The sequence below is a fragment of the Dreissena polymorpha genome, chromosome 3 (genome assembly GCF_020536995.1).
Source record: "Dreissena polymorpha isolate Duluth1 chromosome 3, UMN_Dpol_1.0, whole genome shotgun sequence".
Taxonomy (NCBI): domain Eukaryota; kingdom Metazoa; phylum Mollusca; class Bivalvia; order Myida; family Dreissenidae; genus Dreissena; species Dreissena polymorpha.
In genome coordinates, this window is record NC_068357.1 from 143,461,531 (window position 1) to 143,474,628 (window position 13,098).

At 35.6% G+C, this 13,098-nt stretch overlaps 7 non-coding genes across 7 annotated transcripts; 2 read left to right on the plus strand and 5 right to left on the minus strand.

Annotated features, from left to right (window-relative positions):
- Positions 1-311: 311 nt before the first annotated feature.
- Trnae-cuc (transfer RNA glutamic acid (anticodon CUC)) lies at positions 312-383 on the minus strand. The gene has a single exon. It is a non-coding gene; the product is annotated as a tRNA-Glu (tRNA).
- A 2,867-nt stretch (positions 384-3,250) lies between these two features.
- Positions 3,251-3,322, minus strand: Trnae-cuc (transfer RNA glutamic acid (anticodon CUC)). The gene has a single exon. It is a non-coding gene; the product is annotated as a tRNA-Glu (tRNA).
- A 180-nt stretch (positions 3,323-3,502) lies between these two features.
- On the plus strand, positions 3,503-3,573 carry Trnad-guc (transfer RNA aspartic acid (anticodon GUC)). The gene has a single exon. It is a non-coding gene; the product is annotated as a tRNA-Asp (tRNA).
- Positions 3,574-6,190: 2,617 nt separating this feature from the next.
- On the minus strand, positions 6,191-6,262 carry Trnae-cuc (transfer RNA glutamic acid (anticodon CUC)). Its single transcript has one exon. It is a non-coding gene; the product is annotated as a tRNA-Glu (tRNA).
- Positions 6,263-9,131: 2,869 nt separating this feature from the next.
- Trnae-cuc (transfer RNA glutamic acid (anticodon CUC)) lies at positions 9,132-9,203 on the minus strand. Its single transcript has one exon. It is a non-coding gene; the product is annotated as a tRNA-Glu (tRNA).
- A 3,367-nt stretch (positions 9,204-12,570) lies between these two features.
- Trnae-cuc (transfer RNA glutamic acid (anticodon CUC)) lies at positions 12,571-12,642 on the minus strand. Its single transcript has one exon. It is a non-coding gene; the product is annotated as a tRNA-Glu (tRNA).
- Positions 12,643-12,810: 168 nt separating this feature from the next.
- Positions 12,811-12,882, plus strand: Trnad-guc (transfer RNA aspartic acid (anticodon GUC)). Its single transcript has one exon. It is a non-coding gene; the product is annotated as a tRNA-Asp (tRNA).
- The last annotated feature ends 216 nt before the right edge of the window (positions 12,883-13,098 follow it).

A 13,098-nucleotide genomic window follows, 5' to 3' on the forward strand; every position in this document is an offset into this window, starting at 1 on the left:
GATTGGTCCGGAGATCGCTGGTTACCTATTGAATCTATACTCCAGCTTTCAACATTAGTCCAAACATCTTTTGCCTCTGTGTTGCGAGTTCTTGTTTGGCAATTATCTGAAGTTGTGGAATTCGCATTGAATGCAATTATTGATGGAGTATTTCCTGAAGTTATTGTTCAAGCAGTACAATTAAATGATTGATCCAGCATTTCATAAAGTTATTAATCGAGCAATTCATTGAGTTATAATTGGTCAATCATTTCATGTGTAACTCAAGTTGTTCGCAAGTAAACAACTAAATAACTTTTCGAAAAAGGTACTTCCCAAGCGGGGAATCGAACCCCGGCCGCCACGGTGAGAGCGTGGAATCCTAACCACTAGACCACTTGGGATTGCGAGCGTCCAGCGTGTTAAACTACTGATAACTTTTATCAACATCTACGTCTCTGGTTTTATGAATATCGTAATCCGCTATACTAAAACGACTGTAGTGTGCACTCAATAAATCTTTTCTACTGAAGGAATCTTGACTTAAAGTTTGACAATTAACAAATCCAATTTTAATGCCGCACTCCTCGATAGTATAGTGGTAAGTATCCCCGCCTGTCACGCGGGGACCGGGGTTCGATTCCCCGTCGGGAGCATCTCTTTTTATCAATTTACTTTTTTTTTCACGTACTAGTATTTTTGTCATTTTAATTCGTAACCTAAAATAATTGCTATACTTCAATCATATTTAGAAAACGAGGAAACATATTTTCAAAACTTCTCTCCTTGCCAATTGATTATGCAATGAAGCATTTTAAGACCAGTGTTTTATCAACGTATTAGTGCTGCGGATTTATATAAAGTAGTTTGAATTGATTGTAGTTAGAAACACTTTTCAATGGCTACTGTATAACGTTTAATGTGAAGCACGCACACTTGATTTTCTTATCTCATACACTTGTCATTCACACTTCAATAAACAGCATTATTTATTAAAAATTATTGTTCAGACATTTACAATTCTACTCCCGGAATATACTTCGCATTACATACCAGATTTTTTTATTTAGAATTAACCTGACTAAATGTCACTGTTTTTTTTACATCTGACATATTTAATTGGTCCGGAGATCGCTGGTTACCTATGTCATCTATACTCTAGCTTTCATCGTTAGTCAAATACCCTTGTATTGCCAGTTCGTGTTTGGCGATTATCCGACGTTGTGGATTACGCATTTTCTGCTATTATTGATCATGCATTTTATGAAGTTATTGATGGAGTATTTCCTGAAATTATTGTTCAAGCAGTACCATTAAGTGATTGGTCCAGCATTTTATAAAGAATTCTAAAGCATTTCGTCAAGTAATCGAGCAATTCATGGAGTTATTATTGGTAAAGCATTTCATGTGCAACTAAAGTTATGCGCAAGTAAACAACTTAATAACTTTTCGAAAAAAACTTCCTTAGCGGGGAATCTAACCCCGGTCGCCACGGTGAGAGCGTGGATCCTAACAACTAGACCACTTGGGATTGCGAAAGACTCATGTGTTAAACTAGGTCTTATTGCTCTAGTAATCGGCTATACTACAACGACTGTACTGTGCACTCAATAAATAAACATGCGTGCTCCTGAAGTAATCTTGACATAAATTCTATGAACCAAGAAATGCTGCATTAATAGTGCCCTCCTCGATAGTATAGTTGTAAGTATCCCAGCCTGTCACACGGGAGACCAGGTTTCGATACCCTGACGGGGAGCTTCTGTTTTTATCCATTTCCTTTCTTTTAAATAACTTTCACCTACTAGTACTAGTATTTGTTGTCACCAAAACTTTTCTCAATCCCAATACGTTCATGCAATGAAGCATTTTAATACAGTACGTGTGTTGTGTTGTATAAACGTGTACCGGTTAGTGCTGTAGATTTGTATAACGTAGTTTGAATTGTAGTTAGAAACACTATTCAATAACTTCTTCAGTATGTTTCATGTGAAGCACGCATTCTTTATTTGCTTATCACATGCACGTTTAATTCACCTTTAAATAAACAACATTATATATTAAAAATGTATGTTCAAACATGAAGAATGCTACTTCCGGAATATATTGTTCATGAAATAACAGTTTGTTATCTAGACATATATAACTGTTGTGCCACTCATTATGCATTCGCGATTGTTCTCTCGTGTGGGAAGGACGTGCAAAATCGGTTAACTGGTATATATATTGTATTTATTGGATTTGATTAAGTTTTAGATTATCTAAGATCTAAAATTAGATTATCTAAGATCAGTAACGCCCCGCTAGAAATTTGCAAACCATGTGTCATGAGCCTCGGGGGATATACGGATTTTAACAAGTAGGGTCAACAAAATTCTCCCGGGGGGGGGAGCAAAAGTATTCATGGCTAACGGCCTAGATACTATTTTTTGTGGGCAAAGTAACAAACCTTAGCAATCAATCAGAAGGGCCGATATTATGAGAACCATTGTACATGAAACAGATTACTACAGGGAGCTAAGTCTAGCCAGTATTTTGTCAAAACAATACGATTTAAATCCAGTTTTCGTTGTTATTTTTGTATTTGTTCGCTTCAAAAATTCGTATGTATTCATTAAGAGGGCCGATACTACGGATAGACATGCTATATTTATCGGGGATTCCGTTCTTTGTCTATATTTAGAAAATGCATATTTAGAATTTCGTTGAGGCCGATATGTATTGTAATCATAAAAGAGCATTAACTTTTTCATAACGTTTCGTGTGAATCGCGCATATTTTATTTGCTTATCACATACATTTGTAATTCACACTGAAATAAACAACATTACCGGTATGTATTTAAAATATATGTTCAAACATAAAGAATGCTACTTCCGGAATATAAGTTCGCATAACATATCGGTTTGTTATTTAGATATAACCTGACTATATATGTCTTTCTTACATCCATCATATTTGATTGGTCCGGAGATCGCTGGTTACCTATTGAATCTATACTCCAGCTTTCAACATTAGTCCAAACATCTTTTGCCTCTGTGTTGCGAGTTCTTGTTTGGCAATTATCTGAAGTTGTGGAATTCGCATTGAATGCAATTATTGATGGAGTATTTCCTGAAGTTATTGTTCAAGCAGTACAATTAAATGATTGATCCAGCATTTCATAAAGTTATTAATCGAGCAATTCATTGAGTTATAATTGGTCAATCATTTCATGTGTAACTCAAGTTGTTCGCAAGTAAACAACTAAATAACTTTTCGAAAAAGGAACTTCCCAAGCGGGGAATCGAACCCCGGCCGCCACGGTGAGAGCGTGGAATCCTAACCACTAGACCACTTGGGATTGCGAGCGTCCAGCGTGTTAAACTACTGATAACTTTTATCAACATCTACGTCTCTGGTTTTATGAATATCGTAATCCGCTATACTAAAACGACTGTAGTGTGCACTCAATAAATCTTTTCTACTGAAGGAATCTTGACTTAAAGTTTGACAATTAACAAATCCAATTTTAATGCCGCACTCCTCGATAGTATAGTGGTAAGTATCCCCGCCTGTCACGCGGGGACCGGGGTTCGATTCCCCGTCGGGGAGCATCTCTTTTTATCAATTTACTTTTTTTTTCACGTACTAGTATTTTTGTCATTTTAATTCGTAACCTAAAATAATTGCTATACTTCAATCATATTTAGAAAACGAGGAAACATATTTTCAAAACTTCTCTCCTTGCCAATTGATTATGCAATGAAGCATTTTAAGACCAGTGTTTTATCAACGTATTAGTGCTGCGGATTTATATAAAGTAGTTTGAATTGATTGTAGTTAGAAACACTTTTCAATGGCTACTGTATAACGTTTAATGTGAAGCACGCACACTTGATTTTCTTATCTCATACACTTGTCATTCACACTTCAATAAACAGCATTATTTATTAAAAATTATTGTTCAGACATTTACAATTCTACTCCCGGAATATACTTCGCATTACATACCAGATTTTTTTATTTAGAATTAACCTGACTAAATGTCACTGTTTTTTTTACATCTGACATATTTAATTGGTCCGGAGATCGCTGGTTACCTATGTCATCTATACTCTAGCTTTCATCGTTAGTCAAATACCCTTGTATTGCCAGTTCGTGTTTGGCGATTATCCGACGTTGTGGATTACGCATTTTCTGCTATTATTGATCATGCATTTTATGAAGTTATTGATGGAGTATTTCCTGAAATTATTGTTCAAGCAGTACCATTAAGTGATTGGTCCAGCATTTTATAAAGAATTCTAAAGCATTTCGTCAAGTAATCGAGCAATTCATGGAGTTATTATTGGTAAAGCATTTCATGTGCAACTAAAGTTATGCGCAAGTAAACAACTTAATAACTTTTCGAAAAAAACTTCCTTAGCGGGGAATCTAACCCCGGTCGCCACGGTGAGAGCGTGGATCCTAACAACTAGACCACTTGGGATTGCGAAAGACTCATGTGTTAAACTAGGTCTTATTGCTCTAGTAATCGGCTATACTACAACGACTGTACTGTGCACTCAATAAATAAACATGCGTGCTCCTGAAGTAATCTTGACATAAATTCTATGAACCAAGAAATGCTGCATTAATAGTGCCCTCCTCGATAGTATAGTTGTAAGTATCCCAGCCTGTCACACGGGAGACCAGGTTTCGATACCCTGACGGGGAGCTTCTGTTTTTATCCATTTCCTTTCTTTTAAATAACTTTCACCTACTAGTACTAGTATTTGTTGTCACCAAAACTTTTCTCAATCCCAATACGTTCATGCAATGAAGCATTTTAATACAGTACGTGTGTTGTGTTGTATAAACGTGTACCGGTTAGTGCTGTAGATTTGTATAACGTAGTTTGAATTGTAGTTAGAAACACTATTCAATAACTTCTTCAGTATGTTTCATGTGAAGCACGCATTCTTTATTTGCTTATCACATGCACGTTTAATTCACCTTTAAATAAACAACATTATATATTAAAAATGTATGTTCAAACATGAAGAATGCTACTTCCGGAATATATTGTTCATGAAATAACAGTTTGTTATCTAGACATATATAACTGTTGTGCCACTCATTATGCATTCGCGATTGTTCTCTCGTGTGGGAAGGACGTGCAAAATCGGTTAACTGGTATATATATTGTATTTATTGGATTTGATTAAGTTTTAGATTATCTAAGATCTAAAATTAGATTATCTAAGATCAGTAACGCCCCGCTAGAAATTTGCAAACCATGTGTCATGAGCCTCGGGGGATATACGGATTTTAACAAGTAGGGTCAACAAAATTCTCCCGGGGGGGGGAGCAAAAGTATTCATGGCTAACGGCCTAGATACTATTTTTTGTGGGCAAAGTAACAAACCTTAGCAATCAATCAGAAGGGCCGATATTATGAGAACCATTGTACATGAAACAGATTACTACAGGGAGCTAAGTCTAGCCAGTATTTTGTCAAAACAATACGATTTAAATCCAGTTTTCGTTGTTATTTTTGTATTTGTTCGCTTCAAAAATTCGTATGTATTCATTAAGAGGGCCGATACTACGGATAGACATGCTATATTTATCGGGGATTCCGTTCTTTGTCTATATTTAGAAAATGCATATTTAGAATTTCGTTGAGGCCGATATGTATTGTAATCATAAAAGAGCATTAACTTTTTCATAACGTTTCGTGTGAATCGCGCATATTTTATTTGCTTATCACATACATTTGTAATTCACACTGAAATAAACAACATTACCGGTATGTATTTAAAATATATGTTCAAACATAAAGAATGCTACTTCCGGAATATAAGTTCGCATAACATATCGGTTTGTTATTTAGATATAACCTGACTATATATGTCTTTCTTACATCCATCATATTTGATTGGTCCGGAGATCGCTGGTTACCTATTGAATCTATACTCCAGCTTTCAACATTAGTCCAAACATCTTTTGCCTCTGTGTTGCGAGTTCTTGTTTGGCAATTATCTGAAGTTGTGGAATTCGCATTGAATGCAATTATTGATGGAGTATTTCCTGAAGTTATTGTTCAAGCAGTACAATTAAATGATTGATCCAGCATTTCATAAAGTTATTAATCGAGCAATTCATTGAGTTATAATTGGTCAATCATTTCATGTGTAACTCAAGTTGTTCGCAAGTAAACAACTAAATAACTTTTCGAAAAAGGAACTTCCCAAGCGGGGAATCGAACCCCGGCCGCCACGGTGAGAGCGTGGAATCCTAACCACTAGACCACTTGGGATTGCGAGCGTCCAGCGTGTTAAACTACTGATAACTTTTATCAACATCTACGTCTCTGGTTTTATGAATATCGTAATCCGCTATACTAAAACGACTGTAGTGTGCACTCAATAAATCTTTTCTACTGAAGGAATCTTGACTTAAAGTTTGACAATTAACAAATCCAATTTTAATGCCGCACTCCTCGATAGTATAGTGGTAAGTATCCCCGCCTGTCACGCGGGGACCGGGGTTCGATTCCCCGTCGGGAGCATCTCTTTTTATCAATTTACTTTTTTTTTCACGTACTAGTATTTTTGTCATTTTAATTCGTAACCTAAAATAATTGCTATACTTCAATCATATTTAGAAAACGAGGAAACATATTTTCAAAACTTCTCTCCTTGCCAATTGATTATGCAATGAAGCATTTTAAGACCAGTGTTTTATCAACGTATTAGTGCTGCGGATTTATATAAAGTAGTTTGAATTGATTGTAGTTAGAAACACTTTTCAATGGCTACTGTATAACGTTTAATGTGAAGCACGCACACTTGATTTTCTTATCTCATACACTTGTCATTCACACTTCAATAAACAGCATTATTTATTAAAAATTATTGTTCAGACATTTACAATTCTACTCCCGGAATATACTTCGCATTACATACCAGATTTTTTTATTTAGAATTAACCTGACTAAATGTCACTGTTTTTTTTACATCTGACATATTTAATTGGTCCGGAGATCGCTGGTTACCTATGTCATCTATACTCTAGCTTTCATCGTTAGTCAAATACCCTTGTATTGCCAGTTCGTGTTTGGCGATTATCCGACGTTGTGGATTACGCATTTTCTGCTATTATTGATCATGCATTTTATGAAGTTATTGATGGAGTATTTCCTGAAATTATTGTTCAAGCAGTACCATTAAGTAATTGGTCCAGCATTTTATAAAGAATTCTAAAGCATTTCGTCAAGTAATCGAGCAATTCATGGAGTTATTATTGGTAAAGCATTTCATGTGCAACTAAAGTTATGCGCAAGTAAACAACTTAATAACTTTTCGAAAAAAACTTCCTTAGCGGGGAATCTAACCCCGGTCGCCACGGTGAGAGCGTGGATCCTAACAACTAGACCACTTGGGATTGCGAAAGACTCATGTGTTAAACTAGGTCTTATTGCTCTAGTAATCGGCTATACTACAACGACTGTACTGTGCACTCAATAAATAAACATGCGTGCTCCTGAAGTAATCTTGACATAAATTCTATGAACCAAGAAATGCTGCATTAATAGTGCCCTCCTCGATAGTATAGTTGTAAGTATCCCAGCCTGTCACACGGGAGACCAGGTTTCGATACCCTGACGGGGAGCTTCTGTTTTTATCCATTTCCTTTCTTTTAAATAACTTTCACCTACTAGTACTAGTATTTGTTGTCACCAAAACTTTTCTCAATCCCAATACGTTCATGCAATGAAGCATTTTAATACAGTACGTGTGTTGTGTTGTATAAACGTGTACCGGTTAGTGCTGTAGATTTGTATAACGTAGTTTGAATTGTAGTTAGAAACACTATTCAATAACTTCTTCAGTATGTTTCATGTGAAGCACGCATTCTTTATTTGCTTATCACATGCACGTTTAATTCACCTTTAAATAAACAACATTATATATTAAAAATGTATGTTCAAACATGAAGAATGCTACTTCCGGAATATATTGTTCATGAAATAACAGTTTGTTATCTAGACATATATAACTGTTGTGCCACTCATTATGCATTCGCGATTGTTCTCTCGTGTGGGAAGGACGTGCAAAATCGGTTAACTGGTATATATATTGTATTTATTGGATTTGATTAAGTTTTAGATTATCTAAGATCTAAAATTAGATTATCTAAGATCAGTAACGCCCCGCTAGAAATTTGCAAACCATGTGTCATGAGCCTCGGGGGATATACGGATTTTAACAAGTAGGGTCAACAAAATTCTCCCGGGGGGGGGGGAGCAAAAGTATTCATGGCTAACGGCCTAGATACTATTTTTTGTGGGCAAAGTAACAAACCTTAGCAATCAATCAGAAGGGCCGATATTATGAGAACCATTGTACATGAAACAGATTACTACAGGGAGCTAAGTCTAGCCAGTATTTTGTCAAAACAATACGATTTAAATCCAGTTTTCGTTGTTATTTTTGTATTTGTTCGCTTCAAAAATTCGTATGTATTCATTAAGAGGGCCGATACTACGGATAGACATGCTATATTTATCGGGGATTCCGTTCTTTGTCTATATTTAGAAAATGCATATTTAGAATTTCGTTGAGGCCGATATGTATTGTAATCATAAAAGAGCATTAACTTTTTCATAACGTTTCGTGTGAATCGCGCATATTTTATTTGCTTATCACATACATTTGTAATTCACACTGAAATAAACAACATTACCGGTATGTATTTAAAATATATGTTCAAACATAAAGAATGCTACTTCCGGAATATAAGTTCGCATAACATATCGGTTTGTTATTTAGATATAACCTGACTATATATGTCTTTCTTACATCCATCATATTTGATTGGTCCGGAGATCGCTGGTTACCTATTGAATCTATACTCCAGCTTTCAACATTAGTCCAAACATCTTTTGCCTCTGTGTTGCGAGTTCTTGTTTGGCAATTATCTGAAGTTGTGGAATTCGCATTGAATGCAATTATTGATGGAGTATTTCCTGAAGTTATTGTTCAAGCAGTACAATTAAATGATTGATCCAGCATTTCATAAAGTTATTAATCGAGCAATTCATTGAGTTATAATTGGTCAATCATTTCATGTGTAACTCAAGTTGTTCGCAAGTAAACAACTAAATAACTTTTCGAAAAAGGAACTTCCCAAGCGGGGAATCGAACTCCGGCCGCCTCGGTGAGAGCGTGGAATCCTAACCACTAGACCACTTGGGATTGCGAGCGTCCAGCGTGTTAAACTACTGATAACTTTTATCAACATCTACGTCTCTGGTTTTATGACTATCGTAATCCGCTATACTTCAACGACTGTAGTGTGCACTCAATAAATCGTTGCTACTGAAGGAATCTTGACTTAAAGTTTGAAATTTAATGCCGCACTCCTCGATAGTATAGTGGTAAGTATCCCCGCCTGTCACGCGGGCAGACCGGGGTTCGATTCCCCGTCGGGGTAGCATCTGTTTTTATCAATTTACAATTTTACGTACTAGTATTTTTGTCATTTTAATTCGTAACCTAAAATAATTGCTATACTTCAATCATATTTAGAAAACGAGGAACATATTTTCAAAACTTCTCTCCTTGCCAATTGATTATGCAATGAAGCATTTTAAGACCAGTGTTTTATCAACGTATTAGTGCTGCGGATTTATATAAAGTTGTTTGAATTGATTGTAGTTAGAAACACTTTTCAATGGCTACTGTATAACGTTTAATGTGAAGCACGCACACTTGATTTTCTTATCTCATACACTTGTAATTCACACTTCAATAAACAGCATTATTTATTAAAAATTATTGTTCAGACATTTACAATTCTACTCCCGGAATATACTTCGCATTACATACCAGTTTTTTTTTATTTAGAATTAACCTGACTAAATGTCACTATTTTTTTTTACATCTGACATATTTAATTGGTCCGGAGATCGCTGGTTACCTATGTCATCTATACTCTAGCTTTCATCGTTAGTCAAATACCCTTGTATTGCCAGTTCGAGTTTGGCGATTATCCGACGTTGTGGATTACGCATTTTCTGCTATTATTGATCATGCATTTAATGAAGTTATTGATGGAGTATTTCCTGAAATTATTGTTCAAGCAGTACCATTAAGTGATTGGTCCAGCATTTTATAAAGAATTCTAAAGCATTTCGTCAAGTAATCGAGCAATTCATGGAGTTATTATTGGTAAAGCATTTCATGTGCAACTAAAGTTATGCGCAAGTAAACAACTTAATAACTTTTCGAAAAAAACTTCCTTAGCGGGGAATCTAACCCCGGTCGCCACGGTGAGAGCGTGGATCCTAACAACTAGACCACTTGGGATTGCGAAAGACTCATGTGTTAAACTAGGTCTTATTGCTCTAGTAATCGGCTATACTACAACGACTGTACTGTGCACTCAATAAATAAACATGCGTGCTCCTGAAGTAATCTTGACATAAATTCTATGAACCAAGAAATGCTGCATTAATAGTGCCCTCCTCGATAGTATAGTTGTAAGTATCCCAGCCTGTCACACGGGAGACCAGGTTTCGATACCCTGACGGGGAGCTTCTGTTTTTATCCATTTCCTTTCTTTTAAATAACTTTCACCTACTAGTACTAGTATTTGTTGTCACCAAATCTTTTCTCAATCCCAATACGTTCATGCAATGAAGCATTTTAATACAGTACGTGTGTTGTGTTGTATAAACGTGTACCGGTTAGTGCTGTAGATTTGTATAACGTAGTTTGAATTGTAGTTAGAAACACTATTCAATAACTTCTTCAGTATGTTTCATGTGAAGCACGCATTCTTTATTTGCTTATCACATGCACGTTTAATTCACCTTTAAATAAACAACATTATATATTAAAAATGTATGTTCAAACATGAAGAATGCTACTTCCGGAATATATTGTTCATGAAATAACAGTTTGTTATCTAGACATATATAACTGTTGTGCCACTCATTATGCATTCGCGATTGTTCTCTCGTGTGAGAAGGACGTGCAAAATCGGTTAACTGGTATATATATTGTATTTATTGGATTTGATTAAGTTTTAGATTATCTAGGATCTAAAATTAGATTATCTAAGATCAGTAACGCCCCGCTAGAAATTTGCAAACAATGTGTCATGAGCCTCGGGGGATATAGAGATTTTAACAAGTAGGGTCAACAAAATTCTCCCGGGGGGGGGGAGCAAAAGTATTCATGGCTAACGGCCTAGATACTATTTTTTGTGGGCAAAGTAACAAACCTTAGCAATCAATCAGAAGGGCCGATATTATGAGAACCATTGTACATGAAACAGATTACTACAGGGAGCTAAGTCTAGCCAGTATTTTGTCAAAACAATACGATTTAAATCCAGTTTTCGTTGTTATTTTTGTATTTGTTCGACTTAAAAAATTCGTATGTATTCATTAAAGGGATCTTTTCACGCTTTGGTAAATTGACAAAATTGAAAAAAGTTGTTTCAGATTCTCAAATTTTCGTTTTAGTTATAATATTTGGGAGGAAACAGTAATACTGAACATTTACCATGGTCTAATATAGCCATTATATGCATCTTTTGACGATTTTAAAACCTAAAAATTATAAAGCGTTGCAACGCGAAACGATTGAATAATTTGGAGACTTCTGTTTTTGTCGTTAAATTTTGTGAAACTACGAAGATTGCTTATATTAGGAATAAAATACGATCAATATGTGTACACGGCGGAATAGCTCAGTAGGATAAAGCGTTTTTACTTCAGGACTCTGGCAGGACTCCAGGGGTCACTGGTTCGAAACCTGATCCGGGCAATGTTCTTTTCCTTTTTTAATTTTATTCTTGATTTTTTACTGGAGCTTTTACGATCCAATGTTTACATTTATCGATATAAAGCATTTAATGAATAAGTTAAAAAATGCCAAAATCTGTGAAAAGGCCCCTTTAAGAGGGCCGATACTACGGATAGACATGCTATACATGTATTTATCGGGGATTCCGTTCTTTGTCTATATTTAGAAAATGCATATTTAGAATTTCGTTGAGGCCGATATGTATTGAAATCATAAAAGAGCATTAACTTTTTCATAACGTTTCGTGTGAATCGCGCATATTTTGTTTGCTTATCACATACATTTGTAATTCACACTGAAATAAACAACATTACCGGTATGTATTAAACATATATGTTCAAATATAAAGAATGCTACTTCTGGAATATAAGTTCGCATACCATACCGGTTTGTTATTTAGATATAACCTGACTATATATTCCTTTTTACATCCAACATATTTAATTGGCCCGGAGATCGCTGGTTACCTATTGGATCTATACTCCAGCTTTCAACATTAGTTCAAACATCTTTTGCCTCTGTGTTGCGAGTTCGTGTTTGGCGATTATCATTGTGGATTACGCATTGAATGCAATTATTGATGGAGTATTTTCTGAAGTTTTTGTTCAAGCAGTACAATTAAATGATTGATCCATCATTTCATCAAGTTATTAATCGAGCAATTCATTGAGTTATAATCGGTTAATCATTTCATGTGTAACTCAAGTTGTTCGCAAGTAAACAACTTAATAACTATCGAAAAAAGAACTTCCCAAGCGGGGAATCGAACCCCGGCCGCCACGGTGAGAGCGTGGAATCCTAACCACTAGACCACTTGGGATTGCGAGCGTCCAGCGTGTTAAACTAGGTTTTCTCAACATCTACGTCTCTGGTTTTATGACAATCCGCTATACTACAACGACTGTAGTGTGCACTCAATAAATAAATGCTACTGAAGGAATCTTGACTTAAACTTTGAGAAAGAACAAATCCAATTTTAATGCCGCACTCCTCGATAGTATAGTGGTAAGTATCCCCGCCTGTCACGCGGGAGACCGGGGTTCGATTCCCCGTCGGGGAGCCTCTCTTTTATCAATTTACTTTGTTTTAAAATTATTTATTTCACGTACTAGTATTTTTATTATTTTAGTTCGTAACCTAAAATAATTGCTATACTTGAATCATATTTCGAACACGAGGAACATATTTTCAAAACTTCTCTCATTGCCAATAGATTATGCAATGAAGCATTTTAAGACCAGTGTTGCATCAACGTATTAGTGATGCGGATTTATAT